This window comes from Macaca fascicularis, chromosome 12 (assembly GCF_037993035.2).
Source record: "Macaca fascicularis isolate 582-1 chromosome 12, T2T-MFA8v1.1".
In the NCBI taxonomy this organism is placed as follows: Eukaryota; Metazoa; Chordata; class Mammalia; order Primates; family Cercopithecidae; genus Macaca; species Macaca fascicularis.
This window is the reverse complement of record NC_088386.1, coordinates 42,025,854-42,039,460: the sequence shown is the minus strand read 5'-3', so window position 1 is coordinate 42,039,460 and position 13,607 is coordinate 42,025,854. Positions and strand designations below refer to the sequence as shown.

Below are 13,607 nucleotides of genomic sequence, written 5' to 3'. Positions count from 1 at the left end.
GGAGGCTATAACAATTGAGTAGACGACGGAAACAGGAAGAAAATCAGAGGCAATGTACTCATGGGGACTACATAAGGAATAGTATGTAGATGGAACAGGTAGTTATCAAGATTAAATATTGTGGACAGGTTAGCTAAGATTAAAAGCAAAACACACACACACATGTAAGTACACAGTTTGTAGCGATAGACTACTGGAAAATATATTGAGAAAGTTTTGCAAAAAAACGTTTAGAGGAAAGTAGAATTTTGGTGTGTTTGAAAGTATTATAAATTTAGGTTTCTCTTTCATTTGTTTGCCTAAAATACAGAAAATAAAGCATGACCAGGATGAAACATGATATTAAAGGGAGCTATATTTTAATAGATATTTTTAACAAGATTCTTTATATATTGAATGGAAAGTATTACTGAAGAATACAATTAAGTATTTGAAGTGAAAGGGACTAGTTAATACATCAATTTCCTTGACAAAGTAGGGAGTATATTATCCAGAAAATAAGTGGAAAAATTACCCTGGGACAGAAAATGAAATGCCTGCCCACTGAAATGGGAGAAATGGAGAGAAAAATGGGATTTTATCTAGAAGCATGTATGGTTGGAGGGCAGCAAGTTAAAAGGTTTCTCACCTAATGACCTCTAAATTATCTCTTAAGAGGGAAGAGCCTGGGGTGGTGGTGGTCCTAGAGAAGAGCTACAGCTCTGAACTTACACCAGTGGAGAATGGGTGAAGAAACTGACAAAAGAAAAATAAAATATTTGCAGGTACCTCTGCGGGTCAGCTCAGTCTGAGACTACACATTCGCAGTGAACCGATTTCTCCTGCTGGGAGTCCTCCCAATGATTCACGCTTCTCTTTTGTGCGCAGGATGCTTCCCAATCATGTGCATGCCACCCTCCTTTCAGTTTTTTCTATTTGGAACTTCTTGTTCAATATCACCCCATTAGAAGCAGGTTTGATTTTCTAAGCCTCCCAAAATAAAAATAAACTGAATGAACAATCTATGTTAGGAGGTCAAGGAAAGAGGGATAGAAGGATTATTTGTTTTTTGAAGGATGGCTGAGGATAACAGATTACGTTTTTCTTTTTGTACCTACTTTTCAAATTTAACACAGAGTTTTGTAACTTACCGAAAAAAGTGACAAGCCGGTGGCATCCTGTTTGATATATGGTGACATGCCTCAAATGACAATAGTGAAGGGCCACCGGCTCTGCTTCTGTCCAGTGGCTGTAAAGCTGAATCCCAAGGAGCCTAATGTTACAGATTATCTTGCTTTGGTAATTCAATTAAATTGATAAAATCAGAATGTTTTCTACTTAGAATGATTTAGCATACTAGGAAATTAAAATAAACAGCAAGAAAAGTCTTTATAAAAACATTAACTATGGTTCTTAATGCGCATGGTGTGCTTTTCATTTTCTTGCACAGTACATTCTTTTCCTATTCCTTGACATGTCAGAGGAGGCCAGTAGTCAGCAATTACTTGTCTACTTTACAGCTGCCTAAGCTTAAAACACCTCCAAACTAGAACATTAAGGGAATAGATAGAGTGGTTTAGATGGTGATAACATTTTTTATTTTCAGGCAGTGTTAATACTTATTCTCTGGTGAGTTGGAGTTTCTGGTCTGTGTGTAGGAAATGGCAAATGCCGAGAAGCACAATCCTTCACACTTGGTACCTACCCTCCTTTAATTGTCTAACGACAGACACTATTCTGGAAATTGTTTACTTTTTTTTTCAGATCATCAGAATTTACAAGTATACAGTGAGCAAGTTAGCCGTATGCAGCTCTGAGGGAAGTGCTGGGCACCTACATGATGCCAGACATCAGAGGCAAGCTTTCATATGAAGGGCATGTGTGAGCTGGATATTTTGGAAGCATGATGCCAAGTATCTGGATATTTGCAAATCTCCCACTCATTCCCTGGCTTTTTAATGTTCATGGAAATACTGTGTTTTCTGTATATATAGTCACAAACAGTACTCTTGAAAGCAATGTCATGATTTTTATTTTTCATAAAATTTGAAACTATGCAGCATAGACAATGCCATTAGATTACTGCTTCTCAAACTTTAAACGTTCATTTGAAATCAACTGGAGAGTTTGCCAATAAGTGTTCTGATTCAGGGCATCTTGATTCTACATTTCTAACAGGATCCCTGGTGATGGTGGTGCCACTGGTCCCCAGATCACACTTTGGGTGGGAAGCCTCTAGACCTGTCCTGTCCAACACTTACGACATGTGGCTGTTTCAACTTAAATGGTTTAAATTAATAAAAGTGAAAATCCAGTTTCTCAGTTTTATTTGGCACATTTCAAATACTCAGTTGCCAAATGTAGAATATTTCCATGCAGACATCATACTGGACAATGTTGCTCTGGATGAATTATCTCATTATTTTGTCCATTCACAAAAACTTGTAAAAATTATTTACATTTTGCTTGTAACTATATCCTATTTAAAATCACAGAACAATTCCTACAAAGGTGGCATTCACGGTTGAGCACAACACCAGAGATCACAGTTTTGAGGTCTAGAACTTTATGTTGAAACTATTTTGAGCAGCTACAGACACCAAAATTTGCCTAAATTAAAATAGATATTTTGAAAATGACTACTTGTTGCATTAAATTCAACTAATGCATTAAATATAATTTATTTGTTCTTATAGTTCATGATAGTACAAACTCTGATTGCATATAGTCATTTATATTTTTTACTTTTTCATTGTTTTACATTTCTACTCCCTCTATTATTATTATTATTATTGCTATTAGTGTTTCTTTTAGGTATTGGTACATATGTATCTATCGGTATTACTCTTCTTAGACTTCCAAGCATCAATAGGGTCCAAAATAAATAAAGAAGTCATTAATGCTAATTCATGCAATGAGATACTTGATCGAAGTATCTAGATTTTAAGCATAATTCCAGGTTATGAGTCCTTTGTCTGACTTTGTCTATGACTTTGAGTAAATCACAAGGGCTTTTCAAAGCTCAGTTTCCTCATCTGTAAAGGATATCTGATTCATAAAGATCAATCAATTAAAGTAAATATTTCTTAAATACCAAATAAGCACTGTGCAAATACATTATTAGCAGCAAATGATTTTTTATGATAATTTATAATGGCAATACCCAAATGTTTTAGTATTAGGTTAAAATCTAAAGGTAATTGGGAAGATAACTATTACTAAAATATTTCATACTATGTAGTCCTATCAACAACATAATCAACTCAAAAATGTAAGATTTAATTTATAGACCTCAACTTGGAGAGGTCTATAATTTCTATGATTTATATAAGATGTCTTTAGTTTATGGTCTTCAATTTTGAGATTTTAATTACCAGTTACAAGCTTCTTTTTATGCTAGAACCATTTATAGATAGTTATTAACATTAGGCAAATCCAGGCAGAAAAGTTTGATTTACATATACACATGTATTCTATTTAACAAGTATAAACAATTATCTCAGTTTGTAAATTCATGAGGGTTTGAGCAACTGATAAGGCCATTTTTTTCTGCTAGTTTTATTCAAACAAATTACCACAAAATTGTTCTTTTGTTTCTCTCTTCTCTCTTCTTTGTTTCTCTCTTTTGTTACTCCCTGTCTTCACAGTTGTTTTGTAGTTTTAGTGCAGCTTCTCTCCAAGGTTAGCTTTCTTATTAAGTACTCAGTTGCTCTAAAATTTGTTTATAATTATATCCAACCTAAAATCACAGAAGAATCCCTGCAGAGGTGAATTTCAAGGTTTTGTAAAATATAGAAGATCACAGTTTTGAGGTCTAGCACAAATTAAATGGCAACATAGATTTACCTTTTATCTGATACACACTGATGTTCTCTGAAATAGAGTCCCTCATGAGCATAATTTTCAAAGTAAAGTAGGCCATGTAGGATAATTAGTTGCACAATTTACATTGTCCTGAAATTTTCTTTCAGTGCTAACTAGAGGTTTGTCATGAACCATGAATAAATTTGACACATTGTTTATTCTTAAGATTCAAACCAGTTTCAGTCAAAATGTTGCAAGACTTCTGCTTAAGAATGTCATGACCTAGCTGGGCATAGTGGCACACCTGTAATCCCAGCTACTTGGAGGCTGAGGCAGGAGAATCACTTGAACACAGGAGGTGGAGGTTGCAGTGAGCTGAGATCGCGCCACTGCGCTCGGCCTGGGTGATAGAGTGACACTGTCCTAAAAAAAACAAACAAACAAAAAGTCATGACATTTTCTCCTTTTTCTTCCAATTTTGATTTTGTGTGGTATTTAGTTGCACACTGATCTTTATATTAAACGCTTTACAAATCACAGCCACTGATTATCTAAAACAATTACAGGGATTTAAAATAGACTTGCTTATCCATTTCTCATGGCTGCTTGCAAAGCCCTTTTAGAGTCCTTCATTCTCCTTCTCTGACTGCCTGCAGCTTTGATCTGGTGAGTGTGAACATCATCGTATTTTATTCTCTTAATCAACACCTGGTGAAACCTGGAATGTCCAGCAAAATATGTTTTAAAACAACCCACAGAATGGGGTTGTAGAGATGTCTACAAAACCTGGAATTTCCACAAAGATATCTAATTTTTAAGATTCAAGCAGTCAGCATTGAAATTAAGCTTCCAGGAGGCAGATTGATCATTTGAATCCAATAGCTCAATAGCTCAAGTTAAAATTCAAGCTTGAGACTGGTGCCTGCATTGGTTCCCATGTAACTGAGTGTGGCCCCCAGTCCAGGAAACTGGTGATGTGTTAGAGTCAAGTAAGATTCATAGTGCTCCAAATAGAAGGATTAGCCTATAGATTGTTGAGTATAATTTAAGACCTACTGTAGGCCACAAGATAGAATCTCTGTATGCAGGAAGACCAGGTGGATTAGGAACCTGAAAGCAGGACCATGGAAGATGGGCTGCAGATGAACTCTGGTTCCCTGATGCTGACAATGTTTGGGACTGAAGTCTAGAAAGAGGAGTGAACTCGTCCCGCCTTTCACTCTCGGAGCTAACTTTATGTTCCAGAGTAGTTATCTCAGCAGATATCACCTTGTTTTGATCTTCATTCTGTTGATGCTGCTGTGGTTGGAGTAACTTGAAACCACATCTACACATTGAGCTTTGGAACTTGATTTTCAGTACTGCCTTTCACTGCATGATGATATCTATTAATATATTCCAGCCTTGGCAAACAGTGTTTCCAGCATGCTTAGTTGCATGTGAGTTAACCTGGTGCTTTCCTGTGCTATTTCTCAAGAATGGAGAAGTAACAGTCAGATGCAGGGTTTTGATTAAGATGAGACATCATGCTAAGAGTTAAAGAAGCAAAGTCAGCTCAAATGGGGGAACTGAGGCATAAGATTTTGTTTTACAGGGGGTAGACATATTTAGGATCCCGGTAAGAGAATTTGAGTTGGCGGATGGCAAAACATCCGGGTTGGCAGGCAGGTAGGTACAGGGACGGACAGACAAATAAGTTCTGAAGGCTGGCAGGAAGCTTGTTAGAAATTCTGAATTTAAATTAGAATCACAGGAATCTCATAATGACACTTCCCGGAATTTCTAAGAAGAAAGGGTACACATTTGTAGTGCAAGTTTATTTTCTGATTAATTTTGAGGTATAGAGGACCTGCAAGAGATTTCCAGTTTTCAGAAATTTGGGTTTGTAGCAGCTGCAGCAGAGTTCCTTCCTTCCTCTGGCTGCTTTTACACTTTTAATAAATTGAGTTTCAGTAGTTGAAAAGGGTGAGTAAAAACGTAAGGTTAAAAAAATGCTAGTATTTTTTCATGTAATCTAATATTAAAATTCTATAAATTCTCAAGAAAAATTATAGCAACTGTAGAAATTTAGGCAGCCACCTATTAGTGAAAAATGAAGAACTGAATACAATGTAATGTGCTTAATAATTTACACATTTTGAATTAGGGTCTGGCAGAAAACCTAATGGAATTATATAAATGATGGCTTCATTTGTTTTAAATAAAAGTATTTTTAGATTTATGTTTTGACATTTTATTGACATTACATTTTCATCCCAGTTGTTGACATTAGAAAGCTTTCCTAATCCTTCCAAAAAAAGGTTAAGAGTAGAGAATTTGTCATTAAGCATATATTTTGGAAACCATAATAAACCCTTTAAAATTTATACAATTATTCCCTTTTAAAAAACACATTTTGAATGACATTCATGCTCTCTACTTAAGGAATGGCTTTGAAAAGCAGAAAATAGAATTATTTAGATACGAATGCACTTCTCCATGCTTCTCACTTATAGTTGTAATTTAGGATTAAGGTGACCATGAAACTCATTGTTCAAACTTGAACACTTTTGAGAGTGATATAGGATGCGTTGCTGGGACAAATGGCATAAATTGGGCAACCAGAACATATGGGCACCCTCTCCAGAAGATTATTTTTGAATACATATCAACAGACTGTGAATACATTCGTATTTTACCTTCTCTGCTGCTCACTCCAGGAGTAAGGAACAAACAGAAAAACTTGCAGAAACACAAAAAGCATTAAAAAAGGAAGTAGGCTAATTTCTAAAGGATTGGTTGGCAGCTAAAATTATGCTTTTTGACTCACAGATCTTTGTAACAAAGATCTGGGGCAGGTAGTCTTTCTCTTTATTAGAATGACAAAGGGTTCCCATTAAAAATTCATATTGATGCCTTGCTTTAGACCTAGCATATCAGAATGACTGAGATTTGGGGCCCAAGATTCTGCATTTTTATATACTCCCCAAGTGGTTCTCAGGCACAATTTTTTTTTTTTTTTTTTTTTTTGAGATGGAGTCTTGCTCTGTTGCCCAGGCTGGATGGAGTGCAGTGGCAAGATCTCAGCTCAATGCAACCTCTGCCTCCCTGGTTCACGACATTCTCCTGCCTCAGCCTCCTGAGTAGCTGGGAATACAGGTGTGTGCCACCACGCCCGGCTAATGTTTGTATTTTTAGTAGAGACAGGGTCTCACCATCTTGGCCAGGCTGGCCTCGAACTCCTGACCTCATGATCCACCCGCCTCGGCCTCCCAGAGTGCTGGGATTACAGGTACATTATTTATTTATTTATTTGAAACAAGGTCTCCTGTCACCCTGGCTGGAGTAGAGTACAGTGATCATGGTTCACTGCAGCATCAAACTCCTAGTCTCAAAGCATCCTCCTGCCTCACCTTCCTGAGTATCTAGTACTATAGTCATGCGCCATCATGCCCACTTTATTTTTTTATATTTATTTTTGTTGAGACAGGGTCTTGCTATGTTCACAAGGCTGATCTTGAACCCCTGACATCAAAAGATCCTTCCACCTTGGCCTCCCCAGAATGTTGAGACTATAGGCGTGAGCCACCAAACCTGGCCACCATATGCATTTAAATGTTGGCTTAAGTAGAGGAGAGGATTTGTTCTATCTAGAATGTCTCTAAAATCAGAATCTTACTCTTTTCATCACATGGTCAATCACGTTAAAAATTGTACTGCTTTTACTAAACTACCTAGATGTGAACAATGAAAATAAAATGATTCAATGCAAAAATTTTAGACATATTAAATTTTTATTTCTGGATGATGGCATTAGTAAGCCTGTTCATTTTCTTACTCCCACCAAATGGAAGAGGTAAATTAAATGAGGGCTTGCTTTGAGGAAGGACAGGCTTTATCCTGGGACTCTTGCTCTCTCTTCACCTGCATCTGGTCCTTGAGCAAGGCTGACTCATTCCGAGTCTACCTGCCTGTGCTCTCTGTAGAAAAGCGTAACATCTACTGGGATTCAAGGCAAATTGCCAAGGATTTCCCTTGATTTTTTTTTTCCCAATCTGGTTTCAAGAAGGATGTTATTTTATGAAACAACAGTGAATGCCAAATACTGATGCCAAAGCATTTGGGGAATGCCCAGGGTTGCAAGCATTCATCTGGAGATGGTTTAGAAGACAAGCAGGTTACTAACAGGGATGCAAGGATTACACTTAACCCTGAATGCTTCCACAGTTGCCAACTAAATAAATAGCTGTGCTAACCCTTCACAACGTTCTTATAGTTTCCCAAAAAAACTTGTATGAAGAGTGAGATTGTTAGTACCCCGGAGCATACCTGGGCAAAATAGAGAGCCATGAAACCCCATCTTCTTTTCTGTAGCCTCCCAGTCCCAGGCATGTAGTCTCTCTAGCTGTCCTTTATGACACTCAGCTCTCTCCTTCTTGTTGCTGTGGGACACACATTATGCTCTATGCTGGTAGAAAAGCAAGGAATCATATGTTGTATCTGCTCTGATGAAGGATTTTATAATTTGCTTTATGTTCTAACCTTAAATACACAGAAGCATATGCGGTCATACACATGCAGATAGCCCTACCTAGCACTAAGATCAAGAAAATCAGTATCAAGAAAATTTTCTAGATGGAAATTCACTTTGGGTTTCTAGGGCTGGTAAGATTTAGACAGGTAAAGTGGAATTTAGTTAGGGTGTATTTTTCTTTTTAAAAGGATTATGTCCTCAAAGAAAAAGGTTTGAACTTAGTAGACTATCAAGAATTTACCACTAAGAGATAATTTGAGAGATTACTCAGCCTTTCCTCTCCCAGTAGTCTCCCTAGGTGTGTATTTTCTTGGATATAGAGTTGGCGCTACTTGGTCTTTGAGATCCAGAGCCTCTTATGGTGTGTACTCCTTTCTGTGTTTCTGCTGTGCATTGTGTGGTATCTTCCATGTAGTTCAAAAATGTTTATAATCAGAATAAATCTACAGTGGTGTACTATGAAACTATTTCTTAAATATTAAGGTGCAAATGGGCCTCCTGGGGAGCCTATAAAAATGTAGATTCTTATATAGCAGGTATGGGGTGGGGCTTCAGGTCTGCCTGTGTAACAAGCTACCAGGTGAAGTAGATGCTGCTAGGCCAGGAACCACACATAGTTCAAAACACCAACTCTTCATAGTGTCATCCTATATTTTTATTTCATTTTTCACTTACATAGTTCCCTATTCCCCAATTAGCATCTGTATTAGTTCGTTCTTACACTGCTATAAAGAGCTACCTAAAACTGGGCAAATTTATAAAGAAAAGAGGTTTAATTGGTTCATAATTTTACAGGCTTAATAGGAAGCATGACTGGGACACCTCAGGAAATTTGCAATCGTGGTGGAAGGCGAAGGGGAAGCAAGCGAGTCTTTACCATGGTGAGAGAGGAGAGAGCCAAGGAGAAAAAACTACAAACTTATCAAACAACCAGATCTTGTGAGAATTCCATCACAAGAACTGCAAGGGGAAAGTCTGCCCCATGACTCAATCACCTCCCACCAGGACCCTCTTCCGACATGTGGGGATTACAGTTCAAGATGAGATTTGGTTCGGGACACAGAGTCAAACCATATCATTCTGCCTCTGGCCCCTCCCAAATCTTATTTCTTTTTAACATTTCAAAACCAACCATGCCTTCCCAACAGTCCTCCAAAGTCTTAACTCATTCCAGCATTAACTCAAAAGTCCAAGTCCAAAGTCTGATCTGAGACAAGACAAGTCCCTTCTGCCTATGAGCCTGTAATATCAAAAGCCAGCTAGTTACTTCCAGGATGCAATGGGGCTATAAGCATTGAGTAAATGTTCCCACTCCACAAGGGAGAAATTGGCCAAAACCAAGGGGCTACAGGCCCCATGCAAGTCTGAAACCCGGCAGAGAAGTCATTAAATCTTAAAGCTCCAAAATAATATCCTTTGACTCCCTGTCTCACATCCAGGGTGTGCTGATGCAAGGGGTGGGCTCCCATGGCCTCGGGCAGCATCTAAGTTCTTTTATGAAAGAGCCCATTGATTATATTTGTCTCCTCTTCTCCAAAAAAAACTAAAAATAACTTAATTTGGTGTTGAGCACATATAAAAATACCTCACCAGTATGAGATACCACCTATCTAAAAAGCAACATAATATTTTCAAATTTAATAATAATAATTTCCGAAGAGTAACTATGAGAACAAGTTGCACAGATAAACCAATTAGCAGACCTGAGTGCTTCTTTAAATTTAAATAGATTTTAAAATTATAGTTTTATTTCATGTATTTCCAAATAATAAGCTCTCTATTTTTTATCAAGATACGACAAATTAGTAATGCATCACATACATGCACAGACACACCCACACACCCAAAATGATTGGCTTAAGGCAATTTCACTATCTTTATACTTTTTACAGAAAAGACCCTAGAATTCTTACTCAGGTCTATATAGTTAGTTTTTACTTAATTCTAATGAGATTGATTTCTACTTTCCAAGGTCACATTAATTTATAATGATAATCCCAAATAGAGGAAATGCTTTTATCAGCTACAGAAATGGCATTAGAAACTAAAATCTTTTGATATAACAGAAAGAAAGAGGTGGAAAAATAAGGTAAGAAAAGCAAGCCAATGATTTAAAGCTTTAAACAGTGTTATTTTCTAGAGAGGTAAATGGCCCTTCATAGTTCCACAGGCCCTAAGGTTTTATTTTTAATATAGCTCACTGAAATAATTGATATTATTAATTATGAACCTAGTTTTCAAAAAAAGATTGAAATATATTTAATATTTTTCAGAGAAAATAGATTTGTGTTGAAAAAAATCTTAGTATTTAACTAGTTTGACTTGCCAGTAAAAATATCAGTGAGTTTTATATTATAGTATAATTTTAATTTTAAATGCTTAATTTTTGTTTTTAATACTTATATACATTTCATTATCCAGAATTTTTCATTATGAAAGGCAGTGCAGGCTTTGTTAAAATAGTATTTGCATAAGGAATTAAAGCTATTTCCAATTTCTTTTTACTTTGGGCTGGCCCTGCTTAAGAGCAAATATCTTTGATCTGTTAGAAAGGATTTGTTAATAATCTAATCAAAGTACTATATACTTTATAGAATTTAATTTGATACCATGTGTATACCAAAATGGTATATATACTATGTATCATATAATCAAGAAATGTTTCAATAAACATGAAATTAAGCCTTAACAAAATAGACAATATAGGTGAAGTGGCTTCAATATCCTATTATTTCATATTCATCCCCATAATAATATCAAATTAAAGCACAATTACTCTAACTTTGCATTAGGTAAACACATTTTCTCATAGACCTTACTTTAGTCTATGACCTGTTCTTAATTTGAAACTTAATTTACCCCAAATACATAATTTCTGTATGCCATTTAAGGATCTATTTCATAAAGCAGGTTACATCTATATTTCAAAGAAAATTCAGTACTGTAACACTTTAAGTGCAAGGGTAACTAAACAGATACTTAAACATAACTTAGGGTTATAACAGAGCTTGGAAACAATATTATGACTTTTGTAAAACAGTGATTTTTACAGAAAATCTTGACAGCACAAGGTGAAGAGTCCAACTTTCTTTTAATACATTTTCCATTTTATCAACCCATTTCTCCTCCATTTGTACTTTGGTTCTTCTCAGTGCGCTGTGCATTCCAAGTCCCAGCCTGCTCTCTGCGGGTGTGCAACACACGTCTGATGATGATGACACTTACAGTGATTGCCTTGTGGGGGAAAAGTGTTAATTTCTTCTGACATCCCCAGATTTGAATCTAATGAAATGAAAATGTAAACTACAGTGGGTTAAGCTCTCTGGTGCTTTTCCTTCTTAGAACGAGGGTAGTTTCCTTTTGCATGATTGAAATCACGCCTATATCATCCTCTTAACGTCCATAGTACAGTGCTTAATGGCTTCATCAGGATATATCACTTTCTTTAGCACTGAGCTGCCAGTGGAACACAAATCATTTAGAGAGAGAAATTGTTCGGGAAGAATAGGGTGCAGGGGCTGAAGAATCAGAGTTAAAAGTAGGAAACATAAAGAAAAAACCTAAAATGTTTGGAAAATAAAAGAGCAAGAAAAATTCACTGAAAGCTTATTAAATGTTTTATGTCAAAGGTGGGAAATACAAAAATATTTTAGTATGATATTGACAGCAATTTATAAGTACCACCTATTACTAACAAGAAAATCTCTATATTTTACATACTTATCTCAATTATTGTCTGTTACCACTGCTGAAATATAAGCTCTGTGTGGCTAGAGATTTTGTTTGTACACTTTGTACCACTAGGAATCAGAACAGTGCCTAAATCAGAGCAAACATCATTTGTTGAAAAAAGAATAAAGAAAATTCTGAAATCTATATAAAAAATTATGAAATATTGCAGTATTAACCCATAACATAAAAATTCATATCCAAAAAGAATATTTTAAATGTTCTCTCTCTCCCAGAGCTGCAGATAACTTGCAATAGATAATTTTCCATTTTTTTCTGAATACTTTCAATGTTCCTCTGTCCTTGATAATACACAAATTATCCTCCCTGTTTGTCATGTCCTCATAGCGTCTGCCCAAATTTGAGATAAAATCAAGGTCATAAATAAAAACCATGTTAGCATTTTTGAAATAATAAAAATTTCCAGGACATGTTCTAATGCATTTATGGGCGTCGGCAGGCCACTCATCTTCTCATAAACAAACTAGATTAATATAGATTCTAATTGAAGGTTTTGGACAGCCACTTGGCACAAGAGGGGATACAAATTTGAAGATGTAATATCACAGAGAAAAATTTTGCATAAAAAAATAGTAGAGATGCAAATTTAACTGATGACCAAATCAGTTCTACCTACCTTGCTCACCCAATTTCTTAGTTCTGAAATCATTGAGCATCTGCTACGGATAGTGGTCTCTTAGAACAGAGCGTTGCAACACTATTCATCCTGTTTCGAGAGTGGTGCTTTTTGAGGCTCCTTTTGGAAAGCCAGCAGATGGGGAGAAGCTGGGTTGCAGAAAGGGGGATTAAGCATTTGGAGCTCTGTAGCAGCTTGGGATTTTTCTGTTTTACTTAATATAAGATTCCAAAGTTAGGCTTTGCTTGAATACAGTGTTTGATTTGAAAAACAAAGGTATATAAAAATCCACAAGGAAAATGTTTTTCTGTCACATTTTGAGGGATTTCTTCAAAGGAAAATTGCTTAAAATATATTGGTTATTTTGGAAATATATTGTAAAATGCAGTTCTGAGAAATATGCCAGATTGTTTGGGGATGATAAATTATTTATTGATAATACAAACTGCTAACTTATTTTTAGTTTTAAAACACATATTAAAAAATAAGTGGAAATTGGTACCTGGTACGTAAAATTCTGTAGCCCATAAGAAGAAATTAACCTTCTTAATATTATATCATTTTATTTAAAGTCAAGAAACATTTATTTAGTATCTCTGCATGTCAGGCCGAGAAGATGCCACAAAACTCATTTATGAACATTATTTACTGAGGGCTTCTTATTTTTCCAAAGTATAGTTTACAGAGGTGACTTAACATGAATAAAATCCAAGGCTTTATCTTTAAGGAGCTACCCAAGTCGTGAGAAAATATAGGAATATATCATTTATATAAACCCATAAACAAATAAATATGTACAATAGGCAAAGGGCAATAATCTACATGTTTCAAAACTGCTATTGGAGAATAAAGGAGAACAAAACTAACTTTGCATGTAAGATGCCATCAAGGCTTCTCACAACAGAAAATCATCTTTATTTCAGCTAATCTTGGAAGGATGCGAAG

At 35.9% G+C, this 13,607-nt stretch overlaps 1 long non-coding RNA gene across 1 annotated transcript; it reads right to left on the bottom strand.

The window, feature by feature from the left end:
- Window positions 1-2,292: 2,292 nt before the first annotated feature.
- Window positions 2,293-12,765, bottom strand: LOC123567894 (uncharacterized). Its single transcript, XR_006691023.3, has 3 exons — window positions 12,663-12,765; window positions 8,092-8,230; window positions 2,293-4,206 (listed from the first exon to the last, which is right to left on the bottom strand). It is a non-coding gene; the product is annotated as an uncharacterized lncRNA (long non-coding RNA).
- Between the last annotated feature and the right edge of the window lie 842 nt (window positions 12,766-13,607).